Here is a 21,981-nt window from a genome sequence, read left to right on the forward strand (position 1 = left end):
GACTATACCAAGCCCAGGCTTTTGGACCCCATGAGATAGAAAAGCCAAGATGATGCTTGTGGGGACCACAGTGGATTGGGCAGATAGCATGGAAAGGCTAGGGAAGGCCAGGAAATCATGAGGGGCAGAAGTCCCACAGGCTGGCTATCTACTGAGGTCTATGTAGCACTTCAGTCCCTTGTCAGGCAGAGAATGACTGTGGCCATGCATGCTGCTGACCGAATCCATCACAAATCTATGCCTCTACCTCAGGCAAGTGAGCTGTGCTTCCAACGCACTCCCGCGCCCACCCCGCCTGTGGTACAGCAAGAGTTCCAGGGTTTTGCTGGAAAGTGCTGCTTCCCTCGAGGGCTCACCAGTCGGCAGGCTGGACGTGCACAGAAGCCAGAGTCTCTGGGAGCATCATTTTGTGTGACAATGAAATTGGTGACCAACCAGCGAGCTTCCCCTGCCAGGTGGAATGACTGGTGTGGCTCAGAGTCCCCAAAGGTCTGGGCCCCAAAAGTCCACAGGAGGAACTCCCTTTTTCATGCATAAAGGATTGGCCCTCAAATCCTTGATCACAGGATCTGCTGTTGGAATCGCCCTACTAAAGCAAGGCAGGCTGATACAGGGTGCGTGAGTGATTGCCAAGTGCAGAACAGTGTGGAGGAAGGCACTACAAGTTAGGGGATTGGGTAAAGGACAAATATCAGTCATGGCTGCCAGGCTGGCTAGGGACTTGAACACAACCAAGTGGTTGTGTTTAGACATGCCTGTCCCTAAGCCCTGTGACAAGTTGCCTCCTCTGATTCTGGTATCTGGGAGGGATCTGGGTGTTTGAGCCCTCCAGACCCCCGAGAGACGTTCCTTCTTCTGCTCTTTGCATCAAGCCCTCAGGCATTGCATGTGGGGTCCACAGAGCCGTTCTGTGTGAGTGGAGCCAAAAAGTCAGCCTCGGCCCCATCATTCCAACGGGTGCCTGTTAAACCTGCTGGGCTTAGCCACAGGCAGTGCCTGCTCCACTGGCAGGGCCCCTGAATGTCAGGAAGCAGGTGGCCCGGCCTGCTCCCCAGGAGGCTGCACACACTTGGCCAGCCTGAAAGCAATCTGTCCTAGCAGTAGACATGGCCATGTGGGGGCAGGGTGATTGGCAGGGAGCCATTCCCAGCAGTGTCTCTGGGCTCAGAACCCATGAAAGTGGTAGTTAACTCCAATTTATCTCCCCGCTCCAAACTGAAGTTCTGTTAGTTCATCAAGAGAGCCCAATCCTGAGGTCATATGGGTGGGCAGGATCTGGAACCTTTACCATTTAGTCAGTGTCTGTCCCTGTGCCGGGTGCCTGTCTCTGTGCTGGGTGCCTGTCTCTGTGCTGGGTGCCTGTCTCTGTGCTGGGTGCCTGTCCCTGTGCCGGGTGCCTGTCTTAGCAGTTCTGCTAGAGCTGCCCGCTTCTCTCTTACTCACACTCTAGTGCACACTGTGTACCTAAAACAAGATCCTTGGCCTTCTCCTCAATTTCCAGATGAGTTCAGCATCCTTGCCTCCCTAACTTCCCACTCCCACCAACCAAAACACAAAAGAGTCACTCTATGAGGGAATGGGAAGACATAAGAACAGAAGTACCTACTAGAAGAACTTGGAGAAGGTTCTGGAAAGTTCTCAAAGTAATAAGTTTCAGCAAGCCAAAGGAGGCCATAGAGTACTAGGTAGAAAGTCAAGAGATGGCTGAGTGTGCTTGTCAAGTGCCCCTTGTCAGCTCCTTCGGCCCCATCACCCTGCAGTGTGTCCCAGGCCCAATATGAACACCTGGAAATAAGGTCCCCATGTGCAGACTGTGTGCAATCAGGGCCAGTTAAAAATAAGTCTGTCTGAAGGGCTGGTGACCCAGTCATCCCAAGGAGCCTTAAACGTTCATCTCGGCACTCTGCTGCTAATGCCAATGCCAAGCTGGAGTTTCTTTGTGGTCTCAGCTTCCCTTGCAGCTGATTAGGACTGGGTTACAGATCTGGCCAATGTACCAACTCCTGCTAAAGCGTGGAGTGCCTGCTGGCATTCCCACCATCCTCTTCTCCTTCAACAGTGACATCAGTGCCACTTACATGGTTCACATGGTTCAGAGCAGCCATATACATACCGGGGTCACCATCCCAAGCACCCCAAAAAGAAGGGACAGAGGACAAGAAGGAGAGCAAGCAGGGAGAGCAAAGAGCTCAGGCATGGAGGTTTGGTATCATATGCTGCAGCAGTTAGTGTCCGCTTAACAGAACACAAGTACCATCATTCTCAGAGATAAGGAATTAGAGGCCACAGCACAGCAAGACAATTGCAGATCCAGGCCAGCAACACACCTCTTCCTTACAGCCCTTTCTTGCTTCCTAAGATTGTTCCCCTCTGTGAGCAACCATGTCCCCAAACCTTTTTAACCCACCTGTCTCCAAGGTGCCTAAGTGATACGTGTAAGATGAAAGGAGGGGCTCTCAGAGGTGCACAAAGCAAGAATGGTCCAAAGCATATGTGTGGGGGGGTGTGGGGGGTGTGGTGTGTGTGTGAGGTGTGTTGGGGGTGGCCCAACTTCAAAGGTACCCACTGGGGCTCTGGGGGTCACAGGAAGGAGAACCACACAATGGCTGAACACACAAGATGAAGAGCCAAAATGAGCTAATCTCAAACCCCAGCCCCACCGCCGACTCCATGTTTTTCAGAGCCTCGTTCTCCTGCCTATGAAAGGGAAACAATAGTTAAAAACCCTGCGAGAAGCGATGAGGCCGGAGCGTGGTCTAGCCCGGACTCATAGGAACAGTCTCAGTGTCTGTACCATGCAGATGTCACTGTCAAGATCACTCAGAGCAATAGCCTTCCCGGGGAAGAGACATAGGTGCAGCCTGGACTTTCCCCTCCCAAGCAGCCCGAGGAAGCTTCCCCAGACAAGACAGGAGACATAGCCCCACTCTGCAGACCTCAGACCTGGCCCAGCCCAAATCCAGAGAGGGAACCCACAGAGTCCAAGAGAATTTATCTGAAGGCCCAAAGGGTTTTAGAAGAAGAGCCGGTGACTGGGGTATTGTTGGAAGCTGTTGGTCAGTTTCTCATCAGCTCAGGTGGTCACGGTACCCAGTTAGGAGAGGAAGCAGAGTGGAGCAGGGAAGACTGGTGGATAATGACTGAGGGACTAGACATCACACTGGCTGTCCTGCAACAGGGACAGGACCTACTGTGAAAATAACTACCAGGAAATGCATTGCCCCGGTAAGGTAAGAAAGGAAGAAAACACCTGACAACCAACCTGCTCCCATTGTCTCCTGTCCCTAAAGTACAATGGGAAGATAAGAGTGTTTGCTGTGCGCTAGCTACAGAGCTAAATATTTTACTAGGACCATCTCACTGAGGGTCCACTACAGTCTGATGGTGTGAGATACTGCTAATTCCATTTTATAGAAAATGGAAGACACCAGAAGTTGAGTGACCTAAAGTCACATAATTGACAGGCAGGGTGGACAGCATTTAAACCCAGGTACTCTGATCATCACACGGTGATTTTTCTAAGCAAATGGAGAACCTGAGGCTCAGACAGGGCAGTGACTTAGCTGAGGCCACACAGTCTTGTCTATGATCGATCAATTCCTGGTTCTCTGGGTTGTCTACTCTACTATGACTAATCTCCCAGTGTACACACACACACACACACACACACACACACACACACACACACGCGCGCGCGCGCCTACCATTCATGAGCCTATTTCTGCTTATGTCTGACCCAGAAGTCTAGGCTAGAGAGAGCAGGATAATCAGGGCCCCAGTGAAAGCCTGGTGGTGTCGGCTGCAGACCTGGGCTCACCATCTATAGTCTGCCTTTCTTTGTATGAAACACTTGTGATCGGCCCCACTCCATCAGATGGAACACTTGCCAGCCTGTGGGGCAAGAGAAGCCCAAGCTGGTGTGTTTGCCTCAGAGTATTGGTTCTGAGCTCTCTCTGTGAGGTCCCAGCTGAGCGCAGACAAATGTTCCTGATTTCCCCTCTCAGTGGCTGATGAAATGGACCAGAAGAGCAGCCCTCTGGAAAGGGAGGGGTGGGGGCTGCTAAAACGTGTTGTCTAGTCTCAAGCCCCGGCTTTCCCCAAGGAGACAGGAACTGGACAGGCACCTAGAGAAAGACACCGGCACTGGCTACTGTGACCCTCTTAACAGGGATGGGTCAGAACATTATTACCCTCTTCCTGCCCCCAAACACCAATGTGTGGTATTGGTCCACACAAGCTGAATGACTACCCCTGGGTTCTAGTACCAGACGCCAACTAGAGGAAGCCAAACAACCTGGAGAACCCCCGAAGAACTAAGGGCAGCATCCAGCATAGCTGTCCAGATCACCAAGAGACTTCCCTGGATTTAAGTCACAAGGCCCCTCCATCTCTGCAGCTGTTTGCAGACAGGGAAGAAGGATCACAGGGAAAGGGGTTCATCCAAGGCCTCATTGATAAACTGACTGGCTGGATTTCAAATCTGCTCTTTCCCCTCTACCAGCCCTTCCCACAAATCCCCCTAATCCCTTGACTCCAAACCCAAACAACCCCAAGCCCAGGGCACTGAGGCATCATTTAGTAAGCGGGGAGCTATTCTCAGGTTGGTGTGGCAGTTATTAAAAGGTGGGGAGTCCTTTCTGGATTCATACCAAGATGTCCTATGTGTAACCCAGAGGTCCACTCCTACAACGCTTCCTGGAGCTTCAGTGCCTGACTGGCATTTTGTTCTTGAGGACAGAGAAGACAAAGAAATAGGCCCAGGCTTGGATTACTGTTAAGTCACAGATTGGGAATCTACCTGGAGTCCACAACACAGAAGCAGAGACATGAGTAGCCCTAGAGGGTGGAGAGTCTGTGCTCTCTTCAGTGTGGACGTTGGGGTGAGAAACAAGCAGAGAGACAGCACTCAGAATCTCCGGCCCTTACGGTGGGGGACAGGCTAATCCCCAGGTTCCAAGGGTGAGACTGTCCTACCAGGCTACCAGCACACACACACACGCACACCACACACACACACACACACACACACACACACACACACACACACACACACACAGACACACACACACCAAACCAAACACTTGTTTTCTGACCCTGGAATGCCTTAAAGAGGAACCCAGAGACAAGGGCTTCCCCACCTTCCCTTTGCCTCCTTGCCTCAGTTCTGGTATCCCACACAGAATCCAGTTGAGGTCTGCTCCCTCTAACAGAAACTAGCATCTGATAAACACACGTGGTTTCTACCCACGCTGCAGCCAGGACCCCATCTGTCTCCTGGGGACTCAGGATCCACCCCATTTTTCCCTCACCTTCGCAGGAGTGTGGGGGGCAGTTGGGATGGTGAGCACAGATTCCTAGCCAGGACACATGGAAAGTTCCAGTCACTCTGAAGTCACCGTCTCTAGTGAGATCATTTATACTCTCTTGGGTCGCAGAGAGGAGAGACAAGTTTAGAGATGAAGACGAGGCACTAGTCACCCACAGAGTCCCCTCAATATGAACAGCTCTTCGCACAACAAAGATGACACTTCCTACGACTCTGGCTGGATGTCAGCATGTCCCTTCCCACAGGCATCCCGTCTGAGAGTAAGGGATGGAAGGTGAGTTTTCACAGGTGCTTGGGAAGTGATCAGATAGATGTGTGTGGGACCCAGGTGATGGGGTGCTCTTTGGATGGCTGGGGAGTGTAACCCTTCTAATGGAACTACAAAAATTCCTAAGGGACCCCACCACTCACCCAATGTACCTGTGCCCAGAAAGAGGAGGAGTCCTGCCCACCACGCCCAGAGATCTGCCAGGACCAGGACAAAGGAAGCCACTTTTACAAAAAGTGTTGGGTTTCAGTAACTTCAAGTATATCTCAACCAAGGTTCTATCCCATTGTCTCCAAGCCAGCTCACTGTCCACTTAAAGTTTCTTTTGTTTTTGTTTTTCTAGATGTAAATCATTCACTCATCCTTGCCTACAGTCCATGAAAAATCACCTCATGACACCATCCGGTTATCGCCGAGGCACCCCAGTCTCATAGTGGGGCTGTCAGCCCGATTCGCTGGGGCAAGGTGGGGCGCTCCTCTAGACAGACCCCGCGCAGCACAGTGGTGTATCTGCGGAGCTGCGGTCTGTGAAGATCCTGGTCTGGTCTGGGAAGCACCGGGCCAAGCAAGTGCGCCCCCTGGCGAGGCAACTCTTCCAGCGCAAGCAGGACCCCGATCCCGCGCGCGCCCACCGCGGCCAGCCACGCTGGGAACCCGCGGCCACCACACCCCACATCCGGCAGCGGGACCCGCCCGGTAGCCTCCACATCCACGGAGCTGCACACCTTTCCGCGCAGGGAATGACAGCCCGAGTGTGGAAACAAATTCAAGAGCACTCTCCTGGCCGGCCACCAGGGTCCCACGAAGGCGACGCGCCCTCAGTACCCCACCACGGCCAGCGATTCGCCGCACCCAAGCCCTTCTCCGGGTCTCCCGTCGTGACCTGTGGGCGCTCAGGGTCACCTGGATGCATCCCTTTCCTCCTAGTACATCCCCGACCAACACTCCGGACTTGAGAGTCCCACCTGCCGCCTTGTTGTCGCTGGAGCCCCCGGAATCCATGGGCGCTGCACCTGACCTGGGCAAAGTCCGCGACCAGGGGCGTGCTCGGGGTCACACGAGGAGGCACTATCCCCTCCCCCAGGGGAGTCGCAGTAGAACTTGGTGACCGCTTCCCCGAGCGTCCTGGGACCCACACTGGTTCTAGATCTCCCCTGGGGCGCGCAATGTTCCTGAGCCAGTATGCACAGAGAAGCGCAGGGGTCGAGTCCTACCTGGCAGAGGCCCGGACGCGAGGGAAAGTTTCCCCGGGCGCACAGTGCGCTAGCAACTTGCGGGGCGCAGTCAATTCTGCACGGTGGCGTTGGGCTAGGCGTCAAGGCGACGAGAAGCGGCGACGCCCGTTGGGGGCCGGGGCCAGGAGGCCTGGCGCAGCTGGGCTTCAGGATAGCCTGGCGCGGCGTCCGCCTGCAGTCAGCAGCCCCTGAGACGCCAGCGGCAGCTGCAGCCTCTCGCCCGCCACCGCCGCCGGCCACACCTCCCGCCACCCTCCAGCCCGCCCTCCCTCTTCCTCCGCCCTAGCCTCCGCCCCTCGGTCTCCCGTCGCCACTACAGCCGCCACAGTGCTGGCACGCCTCTAGGCTAACCTGGCTCTTGCCTCCCCATGGCCGCTCTGCCCTCTCACCCGGTGCTAGCGTATGATCTCTGGAGTCGTGCTTTTCTGATGGACCCTGCGCCCCTAGCCTCCTTCCCATGCTTGTGTGGTGTTTGAATTTAGGAGATTGCTCGAGGAGGGCAAGGGTGGCTGGCACGAACTGGGGCATTTATTCCTGTGGAGCTTTCCTGATGTCACCACCACCCTTGGGTGTGACTGCAGGGTTGAAGTGTGGAATTCTCCTTTGCGACATAATCCCTTGGTTTCCCACTCACTGCCAGGGAAATACCTAGTAGGATCCGGTGCAGCAAGCACTGTTAAGTCTCATCGCTGGTGACTGCCTCTGGCCTGGTGAGCCTTCCTAACTACATCAGTTGTAAACCAAGTCATTGCTAAGACCAGACCCGAGGCTCTCTTTCCCGCCCTACACAGGGTTTCACTGAGACAGCTAATCTATGCCACACCGGGGTCCATACAAAATTCACAAGAATGTATATATGAATCACAACCTAACAGAAACTGTCATGAGAAGACTCAGATTACAATGCTTGTTCCCTCCCTGGCATTATCAATGCCCCAGCTTTGACAAATATCCACACTGAAAGTACTGTCACACACACACACACACACACACAAAGACAGAGAGAGACACACACAGAGAGACAGAGACACAGAGAGAGCAGAGAGAGAGAGAGAGAGAGAGAGAGAGAGAGAGAGAGAGAGAGAGAAGAGTTAAACTGCAGTCTGAAGGAGATCTCTTGGCCCACTGATGTCAGGACAGATGCTCTTGCCTTGGATGTTAAAGTCGGTAAGGTTAGGATGCAAGACTGAGTTTTGAAGGGAAGACAGAAAGACTTGGCCTTTCTGGGCCAGCAGTCCAAAAAGTAAGATGTCTCAGGTTTCAGGGTTAGCCCTTTGAACCATTTCACAGAGTCGAGAGAGAGGCCAAGGACGGATTGCTAGAGAGGCACACAGCTTCTTGACCAGGTCTGGACTCTGCTCTTCAGTGGGCCCACATGGTTATGAAATTCTGTCAATATATAGACACCTCCCCAGTTTCCTGAACAGGGTCAAGGGGAGGCTGGCCCCTCTAGCTGAGAACCCCCACAGGTCCTTAACTCAAGGTTGTTGCTGTAAAGGACAACTGGCCTGGGCCTCCTAGGACCACAGAAACTCAGTGAGAATCAAACTCCGGATGAGGGCCCGGGCTTGAAAAGATGGGGAGGCTTTTGAAGATTTAGCTCTGGTAAAAGCAGGCAGAGTGGTGTAGGGAAAGAGAGCACAGGCTGGGCACCGATAAGATGGTTCATCACTGGTTAAAGGCACCACTAGGCCTGACAACCTGACTTTCACCCCCAGAAGCAGCAGCTCACACCCAGCTGGGACAAGGATTCTAGCTCCAGGCCTCAGTCTCCTGCCTCCTTCAGAACATGGGCCTGGCTGGGCCCCAGCCTGAGGGCTGCCTGCTTAACGGCTTTCTTTACATCAGCACTTCTTTTATATTTTGTTTTACTTAAACAAGTTTGTTTTTATAAACAGTGATATGTCCTACCACAGCCATAAATGGAAAAGCAGTGCCAGGTTGCTATAAATAGAAGGATATCATAAAAACAAACACAGTGTGAATAAAACGGTGTCATTAAACTACAACAATGGATCTTCAGCCACAATAAAAGAAAGCGTAACCAGATCCCACTGGCTCTTTCGCCTAAGAAAGGCTGACCACTCCTAGGCTTATTCCCTCTTGAAGATCATTGAAGATCGGAAAGGATCTATAAACGTGTTAGCAATCATCTTGGGACACCCCCACATCAGGAAATGTGATACCTAAATACCTATAAGAAGTAAAAACACTTCTTTCTCCCACAAAATAGGGACCCCTGAAAGTTTAGTTCCCGGAGACATAGGCCATACTCTGTCCCTGTGAGACTAGTTTCCTGTGCACACAACCATTTCCGTCTTAATGCTTCCACAGGTAAAGTTGAGCAAACTACCCGTGGGATCCCTTTAACTGTTCTATCAAAAGAGCAAGAAAATTCCCCAAATTGTAGCTTCTCTGGGGTTTCTAGGAAGGCAAAGGAATTTTCCAAGGAAATAGAGTGGGAAGAGAAGAAAGGCAGCCCAGGGAAAGGACAGCCAGCCTTGACCAAGCAGAGTGCAGGTTAGAATCAGAAGGTTCTAGATTCTTCATTGCCCGTTCCAAAAAAACAAAACAAAAACCATGTGGAGAATTCATTGTAATATGGCGATGCTGAGAAAGCAGGGCAGGTTGGACAGATGGGGAGTCCTGGTAATGACATGGGCCTTTTGACTCCCAGGCAGGGATCTCTTGACTCCCTGATTTAGGGAGGGATGTGGTATTTAATATTTTCAATTTGACAGAAACTATAATCATCTAGGTCTTAGGTTCTAGGAGGTGAATCTCTGATTTTGTCTATGAGGGCATTACTAACTTATGTTAATTGAAGTGGGAAGGTCTGTCTTAAGTGTGGGCAGCCCCATTCCACAGGCTGGGGTCCCAGACTGGAGAGTAAGAAAAAGGGAGCTGAGCACCAGAATGCATCTCTACTTCCTGACAGTGGATGAACATGGCCAGACGCCACACCTTCCTCACTGTGTATTCCTCGAGACTGTCCGCCTTTCAAACTGTGAGCCAAAATGAAACTGCTTCCTTCAGCTGTGGCTGTCATGGCAACAGGAGAGTGATATAGGAAGTGTGGGGGAAATGGATTTTGAAAACACTCACCTCTCTCCCAAGAAGTTCTTCAAGGTTCTTTTCTCTAACACTCACTAGAAGAAAAAGCCCCAAATGTCTCATTGGCTTTAAAGTCTCAGGTCTGTCAGAATCAGCTTGGGCTAGACAACTCAGGTGCTGAGGCTGAGGTGTCCTCTGGACACGGGACACCTGGAGCAAACTTCTGCAGTGACATCCTGTACAGAGAGCCCTGAATCAGAAGTCAGCATCCTGCAGCCTGGAACTCTGCCCACACCAGTCCTCAGTGTTTCCAACTGGAGCACGGGGCCCTAGACATGAGCATGGGCTCTGATTGGGCTGTCAGGTCCCGCTCCAATACCCCGAGAATCATGAAAAATGGCAGGAACACCACCTCCTTGTTCCAGTTCAATTAGGTCCCTTCGTCATTGGCTCTGTGCCATGGAAATCCACTTGAGATTTAAAAGAGCATGTGTCCTTTACAAAGAAATAGTTCGAAAGCCAGTGCCTCCAGCTTTGTTACATTATGGCCAGGAGACAGTGAACTTCTTACTGCGGAATGCTGCCTTGGGTCTCCAGCACCCTCAGTGGAGGTTGCCTCAGACATAAAGAACCCCAACTGTACTGCCTGGAACTAGCAGCTTAAAGGCTCTGATCTCTCTCTCTCTCTCTCTCTCTCTCTCTCTCTCTCTCTCTCTCTCTCTCTCTCTCTCTCTCCTTTCGTGTGTGTGTGTGTGTGTGTGTGTGTGTGTGTGTGTGTGGTGACGGGGCACACATATGGCTGTCACAGGACTACCTTGTGGAGTCAATTCTCTCCTAACTTTATATGGTTCCAGGGACTGAACTCCAGCGGGCAGACTTCCTTCACTAGCATTTTATTCTTGCCAGCCCAAGCCACCCGATCTTCCCAAAGACACTGAGGTGACCACCCTTCTGTCATTGACGGTGGTGAGATTCTCAGGGAAATCTCCGGCAAGGCACGTGGTCCACACCACGTAAAGCGGAGCCTGGGGGATGCCTCACCCCCACCCTCAGGGGGCTGACCTTCCGGTCTAATCCAGCCTTCCCAAGGCAGTCTACACTTGAAATTTTTAATCATTGTCGCCTTTGTTTTTTTTTCTGAATTGTCTCCTTTTATGTGCAATTAGCAATCATTTCCCCAAACATTGACAGTTCATTAAATGTACACCCAGGAGTGATTGCATTTGTTTATCTTTCCAAAGTCTTTCACAGAAATAAATCCCTGGGTCCCAAGCGTTTCCTCCAAGCTTGGAGAGCTGTGCTCTTGCATTTTGAGGTCCTGGAGCAGCTGTCAACCTCGGTTTTCTGCCCTTCTCCCAATGCAGCACTCCAGACAGCCCAGTCATGTGTCTGAGATTTTAGTACAAGGCCCCCAGGGCGCACTACCTCCTCCACCCCAGAGAAGGAATATTTGGATGCATGTGTGTACTCACACATACACAAACACACACACAAATGTTGCAGGAAAGGGCAGGGGTCTGGAGCCTCTGGCTGCATCAGGTTCTTCTTGCACTTTGTGGCTTGACTTTCTAGAAAGCAAGTATGAGAATGGCATGGAGAATGCGCACCTGGCGATGCCTACTGCACTTCTGCCCGCCCTCACTGTCTCTTTAAACTCTGAACAAATGGGATGATATCAACAACTGCCATTCAGGAAACGCTTCCTTTTGCCCATGCCTGGGTGGAAAAGTTGGACATGCTCAGATTTAAAACCTTCATTCATCAACTGTGTGTCTTTAGTCATGCTATTTTGCCTCTGTTATTTTCATTCATTGTCTTTTAACATGTGGAGTGCCAGTGATCTTCTAGACATGGGTAAGATATTTAACTGTCTTCCTGCTCACTTAAACCTCCTCACAGTCCATGGGCAGGGGCAATCAGGAAGCCCATTTGTTCAAAGGGGAACAACGGGGAGCTACCTAGAGTACAATGAGGGCTGCCTGTGGGGAAGCTGAAGGACCCCATCACATGGGGTTCAGAGGATGAGGGATTGGGTGCTCGGTGGTAAGAAAAGAGTCATCACTGGCTGTGGTCTGGAAGCCTGCTCAGGCACCGGCAGCAGTTGGGATCAGAGTAGGCCACCTGGCTTCTGGTAGATCTTCCTCAGTGGTCACAACAACACAGTTAAGTTCCACACAGGTCCTTCCAGCAAGAGGGATTATTGCTACCTTGGTCCTCCAGGCAGCTCAGGCTGGATTCTCTCCTCACTAAAGCCATGGTGGAGTTCTTAATCCTGGTCCTGGTGCCTCAGCCTTATTTAAAAATAAGGTCTCTATAGGTGGTGAAGTTTAGATAAAGCACTAATTATTCCAGTGTCCCTGTCAAAGTGGAGTGATGGACATAGAAATAGACATATGATAGCAAACCAAGGGGCACCTAGGACAGTTGTCTACCAGATGGGCCAGAAGGAAGCCACCCAAGGGAGGCGAAACCTGACGTGACAGCTGTCTGTCCTTCTGTGTCACTTGAGTGGTAGCTCTTTGCTAGGACAGTTTAAGCAAGCAAGCATCATACCCTTTCCCCACGTCCACTGAAGGTCTACACCCTCCACATGCCCACTGAGGGTCTACACCCTCCTCACACCCACTGAGACTCTACATCCTCTTCACACCCACTGAGACTCTACACCCTCCTCACACCCACTGAGACTCTACACCCTCCTCACACCCACTGAGACTCTACACCCTCCTCACACCCACTGAGACTCTACATCCTCCTCACACCCACTGAGACTCTACATCCTCCTCACACCCACTGAGACTCTACACCCTCCACACGCCCACTGAGGGTCTACACCCTCCACACACCCACTGAGGGTCTACACCCTCCACACGCCCACTGAGGGTCTACACCCTCCACACGCCCACTGAGGGTCTACACCCTCCACACGCCCACTGAGGGTCTACACCCTCCACACGCCCACTGAGGGTCTACACCCTCCACACGCCCACTGAGGGTCTACATCCTCCACACGCCCACTGAGGGTCTACATCCTCCACACGCCCACTGAGGGTCTACACCCTCCACACGCCCACTGAGGGTCTACACCCTCCACACTTCCGAATCACAAGACTCAGAAGAAACATTCACTTGGGACCCCATTGAGTCTGTGTCAGGGTCTCTGAAACAGATGTACAAAACAAGGGGAACCCGGAGCCACCCCCAGCCCTGGAAATGGTTATTCCCATAAGATTCCAGTGCTGTGGGCTTGGCCAAGACAGTGCTGGAAGAACCCTGGTTATCATCCCCATTCTGTCAGAGGGCGGAGTCACGAGACAAATACTCCTAGCTAAGTAGCAGAGCTGGGATTTACCCTGCACCCTGGTGCACCTGGTGATGTCTCCTTGCTGCCTGTAACTGCTTGGTCTTGTTGTCTCAGCCCCCTCTCCGTTCCATAGTAGCTTACAAATGTGAGCAGAAACCCAGGCCCTTCTGGTGGGTACCAGGGACTGAGTCCCACTGTGGTGTTTACAGAGTCCTTGAATGGGGCAGCCAGGGTGACAGACTGCCCTGGTGCATGTGTGTGCTTGCATGTGTACAGGTCCATGTCTAGGCACAAGTGCATCCCCATGTAATGGTTCAGGTCTGTGTTGTGTTTCGGTATCCTCTGTCCCCAGGTGTTGGTGCAGCTCTGTGGGTGTCTGTACATGTCTAGACACATGTGTCCTGGTGTGATGGTGCTAGTCTGTGTATGCATCCATCCTGCCTAACGACATCCTTGTTTTCCAGAGAGAGGCGGATTTTCTTACTAAGGGAATGTTCTGATCTTGCCTGACTCACTTAATGGGAACAGTAGGTTCACACGCCAACTGTGGACCCCCCCAAAGCCTTTCACCTCAAACCCCCGCATCTTATTCTTGGCCAGCAGCCAGCTTTGCCTTGACAGTGCATGTTTGTCACAGCGCAGCCTGCTGACCTCCCCACTGTGGTCTGCCAAATAGGATGGAAGATCATGTGGGAAGAAAAGCAAGGGATGAGGCTTCAGGCAGAGGGGAACAGGTAGAGCTTGTTTGTAACAGACCAGCCACGGTTTTGACCAGAAGAGGAGCGTCTCAAGTCAGAGGTCGGTAAATGGCTTGGCCAAGTTTGCCTCTTGTGGACAGCAGGACGTAGTTGCAAACGCCTGCTTCAGCCCTAGTTTTTCTTTCTTCCTGGTTTTTCTCCACCTCTGTAACTGTCCACTGATCCCCTCCTTTTCATCTCAATCATGTAAAGCTCTAATAAACTGGAGACAAGCTTCTGTCTGACCACTCCCCGGTGACAGAGGAGCAAGATCCAATTACAAGGTAGATAAGCGTCTCTACGAGTGTTCCTTGCAGGTACCCGCCCAGTGCAAACAGCTGAGCTCCATAAAGCTTCACAGAATGTTTGCTTAGTGCCTTGGTTTTAAAGAATCCAGCCTTTGTTTTGAGACCCTGAGACCCTCAGTTACAGCACAGCGCACCGCAGCTCAAGTCTGCGCATGCGTGAACCAACTGCTTGGCAACAGCCTCATTCTAAGGTCCGTTCACAGTGCTGGCTCCTAGAAGGAACTCAAAAATCATGTGATGAATAAAAACATAAAACAAGAGATACTGAAGATGTCACTCAGTTGGAAGAGCGCTTGCCTCGCATGAATGAAACCTCGGAATCAATCCCAGCATAAACCAGGCATGGAGGTGCAAGTCTGTAATTCTAACACTCAGGAAGCAGAGGCAGGGAGATCAAAAGTTACAGGTCTTGACTACATAGGGATTTGGGGGCCAGCTTGTGCTACATAAGACCCTGCCTCAAGAAGTAAAATAATGAACAAAACAAATGATAGATAAATATTAGCTTTAGCAAAATGGAATTAAAACGTTACAAAATTTAAAATTGGTGGGGACCAAATAGCATATGCTCTCCACAAACAATATTCTACAAGCACCTGATATCAAAGTCATCAGGCAACATTCTAAGACTCAAACTCAAGAGTTAAATCCATTGTAGTGGCCTTAAAGGTTTGGTTCCATGGTAGAGCTCTCATCTAACATGCATAAGGCCCTCCTGGGTTTGCTTTATTTTGCTGAATTAAAGAAATAACTGAGTGAGTAGAAGAGTGGATGGATGGGTAAATGAGTGAATGGGTAGATGGGTGGATAGATGGATGAGTAGATAGATGGAGGATGGATAGATGAATAGATGGGTGAGTAGATGGATGAATGGATGGATGGATAGATGACTGGATGGGTGAATGGATGGATGGATGAATGGATAGGTGAATGGATGGGTGAATGGGTGGATGGGTAGATGGATGGATGGATGGATGGATGGATGCATGGATGCATGGATGGATGGATGGATGGGTGGATGGATGGATGGATGGATGGGTGGGTGGATGGATAAATGGATGGATGAATGGATGGGTGAATGGATGGGTGAATGAATGGATGGGTAGATGGATGGATGGGTGGGTGGGTAGATGGATGGATGGGTGGGTATGTGGATTATTAGGTAGGGGACAGATTAGTGAATAGATTGAGAGGTGAGTGGTGGGTAGGTAGGTAGATGGGTGGATGGATGTGTGCATGAATATCTTGGTTTTAGATTGAATGAAGAATGGGTGGATGAATGGGTAGATGAACTGAACAGATGGACAAATAATAAATAGATGGTTTGGAAAGTCTATGTATGGACTGAAAGATGATGGATAGATGAATGGGTAGGTGGGGGTGGAAGATAGATAAATGGTTGAATGTGGGTAGGTGGAGAGACGGTTGGGGGATGGATTTCTTTGTCTGTTCCTTTGCCTCTTTCTAGTCTGTCTTCCTGTGTCTGTCTATCTTTGTGTTTCTGTCTCTGTCTTCCTGACTCTGCATCTCCCTGTCTCTTCTTGTGTCTCTGTCTCTCAGTCTTTCAGTGTGTCTGTCTCTGTCTACCTCCACTCTTTCTCTGATGCTCTGTCTCTGTCTCGCTGTGTCTGTTTCTGTTTGTCTGCCTCTACCTCTCTTCCCGTTTTCCATTTCTTGTTCCATTTCTTCTGTCTCTTTCTTCCAATTTCACTTTTGTTTCTTTTCTGGCTTTCAGAAAAGGGCTGGGACCTGGAGACCCATAAGGTATAGATTATGACACAAGGTGACACACAGCCATTGTGTCCCTTCTGAGACAGAGTTTGCCACATGGCTGATCTCCTTTTCCAATGCACAGTGACTGTGGGCCTGGTTCTTTTCTACATATGCAACAGACTGGAGGTAGGATGATTGCTATAGTTGTGATGGTTCTCAGAGACCACAAGGGAAGTCCAGTGTTGATGATATAAACCAGTCCCAGTCAGGATGCAAAACATCTCTGGGGACCCTAGGACTTGGATCTAACCAGGCCTGCCGTCTCTCCACCTGCCATAACCTGGAGAGGGTCACTCAATTTCCCAAGGGACTTGGCTGATTATTTCTTTGAAAAGATGTTAGGACATCGGATGACAAGCTCATCCTATTGGGCCCGTAGCCAGGATGAAATTAGCCAAGTGTAGGAGGTGCTTGGGGCAAAGTACTAGCCCTTCACTAATATACATTCAATTCAACATTACCTGGTTTGAGAAGCTCAGATAACAGTGCAGAGGATGCTGAACAACCCAATCTCCTGTGTCATGAACATCAGGATGGCTTCCAGAGCAGAGAATAGCAGGGGACTTTAGGGATTCATAGGGACAGGGAGAGATGGCTGGCATTTAAGGCAATGAGACAGTTTGTGGAAAGGTCCTGGTTGGAGAAGGGTCTGATACAGTGACCATAAATGCTTTGGAAGCCCTAGTGTCTACTTCATCTTCTTACAAAATGGATATTAAGCAAATGCTTTGTGGATGAATGAACGCATGAATGAGGTTCTGAAGGCTCCATAGAGGCCAAAGACTCAAGGGCAATGAATGACTGTACACAGAAAGCTGGAAGAGGAGGATAACTTATAATTACACAGCGAATGCATGAGAATATGTTAGGGTCACTGTTCTGGAGCCTATAAAGTTCAAGAATCTGGTGCTAGTGTTTGGCCTTCTATACTGGAGAAGGGAGAAGCAAGAGGATTCGGGTGGTAAACAGGAGGCCAGCTCTGTTTCAGGTCTTTAGATAACAACCTTAAAATGCCTAGCTACACCTTTGATTGACATACAACCAACTGTGCACATTTCTGGGGTGCTGTTTGATCATCTGAAACCAGACACAATCCATCCTAATCTGATCATATGATTGGCATTTCTTAGTCTAGGATAGAGTCTTTTTATAATAATATCCATCCACCACTTATGGGGATGGGCCTTCATGACCTAACATGTCTCATGGGCCCCCATTCTAGAGCTGCTGCCTCTGGGATTGACGTTCTTTACTGGAAGAGTGTGTAAATACACACCTGTGATCCCAGCATCTGGGAAGTAGAAACAGGAGGATGGAGAATTGGTGGCCAGCCTGGGTTACAGAAAGAGACCATTTAAAAGAAAAGAGCTTCTATCACAGAAACTTTGAGGTAATCCAAGCCCCAGCAGACAGGTTTCCTGAAGACTCTCCTCTCCAGAGAAAGACTCTGTGGAGCATTGTGGCTTGACCACTCAGGGTTCTGTGAACTCACTGATTCATTGGCTTGTTCTTTGAAGAACACACTGGCAGGCTGGGGAGGCCTCAGTTGGTAGAGCGCTTGTGTTAAGTCTCCAGTTGGGGTCTGGAGGAGAGTCACTGCAGTTCACAGGTATGTGTCTCTCTGTACAAGTCATGACTGACAGGAAAGGAGATGTGTTATCTCAGGAGAAATGCAAAGGGACTTGGAGGTATGTCAGACCTCATCGGTGGCCCTCATCAGACTTGCTTTGGTTGATCCCTCGAGCCTGGAAGTGGGCCTTCTCCAGTCTGCCTCCATCTCTAAGTGCTGTGCCAAGAAAGTCCTGATTCCAAGAGGTCCAAACAGACAAGATGCTTCATTTTCTTTTGGAGGGGGTTAGGGTGGGGTGGGAAAGATGCCTTTACCATTGAACTATCCTTGACCCCTAGTGAAATTTTTAAATGAGGTTTTGTAGTAAGCTGTCTTGTTGGATCATCTTTGGACTACTAGCCTGCAAATCATAACCCAGAGACTTATTATTAATTATAAAATAATTAGCTTAGGCTTTTTCCCAATTAGCTCTTACAACTTAATTAACCTACTCTTTCTTTTTAAAAAACTACATTCTGTCACATGGCTCAGTTGCATCTTCATAGTACAGCTCATCCGACTTGCTCCAGGTCTGGCTGGCAACTCCTTTCTTTTTCCCCTGAGTTCTCTCTCTGCACAGAAGTCCTGCCTATACTTCCTGTCTAACTATTAGCTGTTCAGCTTTCTAGCACAGCAATCATGGCCATACATGTTCACACAGTGCATGAATATCCCACAACATTTCCCCCCTTTTGTCTAAATAAAAAAGAGAGGTTTTAACTCTAATATTATGGAATTTATACAATAAGAACAATTATGAAGTAAAAATTACATTCACAAAGTCCAGTTCAGGAATCCTCAGAGGTTTTCCGCCGGTGGACCGCAATCGCTGAACGAGTGACCAGTCATGTCACTTTCCCACCTGTACCGGGATGGGGAAGGCCACCTGGACGATGATGATGACGAGCGTGAGAACTTTGAGATCACAGATTGGGATCTCCAGAATGAGTTCAATCCCAACCGGCAGCGTCACTGGCAGACCAAGGAGGAGGCCACCTATGGGGTGTGGGCTGAACGTGACTCGGACGAGGAGAGGCCTAGCTTTGGAGGAAAACGGGCCCGAGACTATTCTGCACCCGTCAACTTCATCAGTGCGGGGCTCAAGAAAGGGGCAGCTGAGGAAGGGGACTCTGACGACTCTGATGATGACGAGAAGCCTGCGAAGCAGGAGGATTTTCCAAAGGATTTAGGACCAAAGAAGTTAAAAACGGGTGGCAATTTTAAGCCCAGCCAGAAAGGCTTTGCTGGAGGAACCAAGTCCTTCATGGACTTTGGCAGCTGGGAGAGACACACGAAGGGGATCAGGCAGAAGCTGCTGCAGAAGATGGGCTATGTCCCTGGACGGGGCCTGGGAAAGAACGCACAAGGTATCATCAATCCCATTGAAGCCAAACAGAGAAAAGGCAAAGGAGCCGTGGGGGCCTACGGCTCGGAGAGGACCACTCAGTTTCTGCAGGACTTCCCTGTGGCCGACTCAGAAGAGGAGGCTGAAGAGGAGTTTCAGAAGGAGCTGAGTCAGTGGAGGAAAGACCCCAGCGGGAGCAAGAAGAAGCCGAAGTACTCTTACAAGACTGTGGAGGAGCTGAAGGCCAAGGGCAGGATCAGTAAGAAGCTCACAGCGCCTCAGAAAGAGCTGTCTCAGGTCAAGGTTATCGACATGACAGGCCTGGAGCAGAAGGTATACTACAGTTACAGCCAGATCAGCCACAAGCACAGCGTCCCCGATGAAGGGCTGCCGTTGCTGGCACAGCTGCCTCCCACAGCTGGCAAGGAAGCCAAGGTGCCGGGCTTTGCACTTCCTGAACTGGAGCACAACCTGCAGCTGCTCATTGAGCGTACAGAGCAGGAGATCATCCAGAGTGACCGTCAGCTGCAGTATGAGCGGGACATGGTGGTCAGCCTGTCGCATGAGCTTGAGAAGACCGCGGAGGTCCTAGCACATGAGGAGCGTGTCATCTCCAACCTCAGCAAAGTGCTGGCCCTGGTAGAGGAGTGTGAGCGCCGCATGCAGCCTCATGGCACCGACCCCCTCACGCTAGATGAGTGTGCCCGCATCTTTGAGATGCTGCAGGACAAGTACTATGAGGAGTATCGCCTGGCAGACCGTGCAGACCTTGCTGTGGCCATCGTCTACCCGCTTGTGAAGGAATACTTCAAGGACTGGCACCCCCTCGAGGATGGCAGCTATGGAACCCAGATCATCTCTAAGTGGAAGAGCCTCCTGGAGAATGATCAGCTTCTGTCTCACAGCAGCCAGGACCTGTCTTCAGACGCCTTCCACAGGCTCATGTGGGAGGTTTGGATGCCTTTTGTTCGGAATGTTGTTGCCCAGTGGCAGCCTAGGAACTGTGACCCAATGGTGGACTTCCTGGACAGCTGGGCACCCATCATCCCTGTGTGGATACTGGACAATATCCTGGACCAGCTCATCTTCCCCAAGCTGCAGAAGGAGGTGGACAACTGGAACCCTTTGACAGACACTGTTCCCATCCATTCGTGGATCCACCCGTGGCTGCCCCTCATGCAGGCCCGCCTGGAGCCTCTCTACTCCCCTGTCCGCAGCAAGCTGTCCAGCGCGCTGCAGAAGTGGCACCCCAGCGATGCCTCAGCCAAGCTCATCCTGCAGCCCTGGAAAGAGGTCCTCACTCCTGGGTCCTGGGAGGTCTTCATGCTCAGGAACATCGTGCCCAAGTTGGGCATGTGCCTGGGTGAGCTCGTCATCAATCCCCACCAGCAGCATATGGACGCCTTCTACTGGGTGATGGACTGGGAAGGGATGATTTCAGTCTCCAGCCTGGTGGGGCTGCTGGAGAAGCATTTCTTCCCCAAGTGGCTTCAGGTGCTGTGCTCCTGGCTCAGTAACAGCCCCAATTATGAGGAGATCACCAAGTGGTACCTGGGCTGGAAATCCATGTTCTCAGACCAGGTGCTGGCACACCCCTCTGTCAAGGACAAGTTCAACGAAGCACTTGACATCATGAACAGGGCCGTGTCCTCCAATGTGGGTGCCTACATGCAGCCAGGTGCACGAGAGAACATCGCCTACCTCACCCACACAGAGCGCAGGAAGGACTTCCAGTACGAGGCCATGCAGGAGCGCCGTGAGGCTGAGAACATGGCTCAGAGGGGCATTGGTGTGGCTGCCAGCTCTGTGCCCATGAACTTTAAGGACCTCATTGAGACCAAGGCGGAGGAGCACAACATCGTGTTCATGCCTGTCATCGGCAAGCGGCACGAGGGCAAGCAGCTCTACACCTTTGGCCGCATCGTCATCTACATTGACCGCGGTGTGGTGTTTGTGCAGGGCGAGAAGACTTGGGTGCCCACCTCCCTGCAGAGCCTCATAGACATGGCCAAGTAGACACCAGGGCCCACACCTGGCAGGCGCGGATAAACAGCACTTTAAACCGGCTTTACAAATGATGTCTCTATTTGGGAAACCAGCACCAGGGCAGGATGTGATGTGATGCCGCCAGCCCGGGCTGTATTCCTGGCTCGGCAGAGAAGGATGGTCTGCACCATGGCTCCTGGCGCAGGTGGCAGGAGAGAGCTGCCCTGCTACACTGGCTGAGTTGAGTCTGTCTGTTTTCTGATGATCTCTAGGTCCTCGCAGTCCTGGTAATCAGGCTCTTCCCGAGATGCCCAAAGGTCCCTGGGCAGTCCCTCCAGCTTCAGCAGAGGGAACCAGTGAACAGAGGTGTCGTTAAAGGTGTCCATGTACCGTGGAGTCTGTGGCAGTGGGATTTCTTCCAGGCTTTTCAGAATCTGAGTGGAAGGTCCAGACACAGGCATTAGGCATGACCCTGCCCTCCTGGCATACTTTTCCTTCACCTAGCCACCCCATTGTCTTTTGGAAAACTAAGAAATGGGGATTTATATTTCAATGCTTTTTAATCCCAAAGGCCTTGGAAATGCTGGACCCACTCTAAGAATGAAAGGGGTTGGGTTCTGACTTGTTCTAGGGGAGAGCCCCTGCCAGTACATCATGCTTTGTGTGCTCAGAAGCATCAATGGTAGTGTGGTTTTGCACTCCCACCCCCTACCCAACTACTCTTTCAGACACCTTTGCGATGTAGGGATAATTTTTCTGCAGAATCCTTGTCAACAACCTAGAAATAAAAAAATATATATACACAAAAAAAAAACAAAGTCCAGTTCATTTGTATTTAGCAAATCTAGAGAAATTACGCTATTCTTTATCTTATCTTGATAAGTCCAAAGTTTTTTACCAAAACCATTTTCTATCATAACTTCTATTAACATCCTAAAAATATCTTTTTAGACCTTAAAACATCTTCCTGGATAAACAACTCAAGCTCTTATGTTCCTCAATGTTATAAACTTTACATCTCTTATGTAAGTTTCTT

At 50.7% G+C, this 21,981-nt stretch overlaps 1 protein-coding gene and 1 pseudogene across 1 annotated transcript in view; one reads left to right on the forward strand and one right to left on the reverse strand.

Moving 5' to 3' along the window:
* Tspan18 (tetraspanin 18) overlaps positions 1-7,027 on the reverse strand; it is a 137,043-nt gene extending 130,016 nt beyond the window's left edge. The window contains exon 1 of the mRNA XM_075961483.1: positions 6,809-7,027. The gene's annotated coding sequence lies outside the window, so the exon portion shown is untranslated. The remainder of the gene's footprint in view (positions 1-6,808) is intronic.
* Positions 7,028-18,411: 11,384 nt separating this feature from the next.
* On the forward strand, positions 18,412-21,748 carry LOC142843681 (tuftelin-interacting protein 11 pseudogene; annotated as a pseudogene).
* The last annotated feature ends 233 nt before the right edge of the window (positions 21,749-21,981 follow it).

The sequence above is a fragment of the Microtus pennsylvanicus genome, chromosome 2 (genome assembly GCF_037038515.1).
Source record: "Microtus pennsylvanicus isolate mMicPen1 chromosome 2, mMicPen1.hap1, whole genome shotgun sequence".
Lineage (NCBI taxonomy): Eukaryota > Metazoa > Chordata > Mammalia > Rodentia > Cricetidae > Microtus > Microtus pennsylvanicus.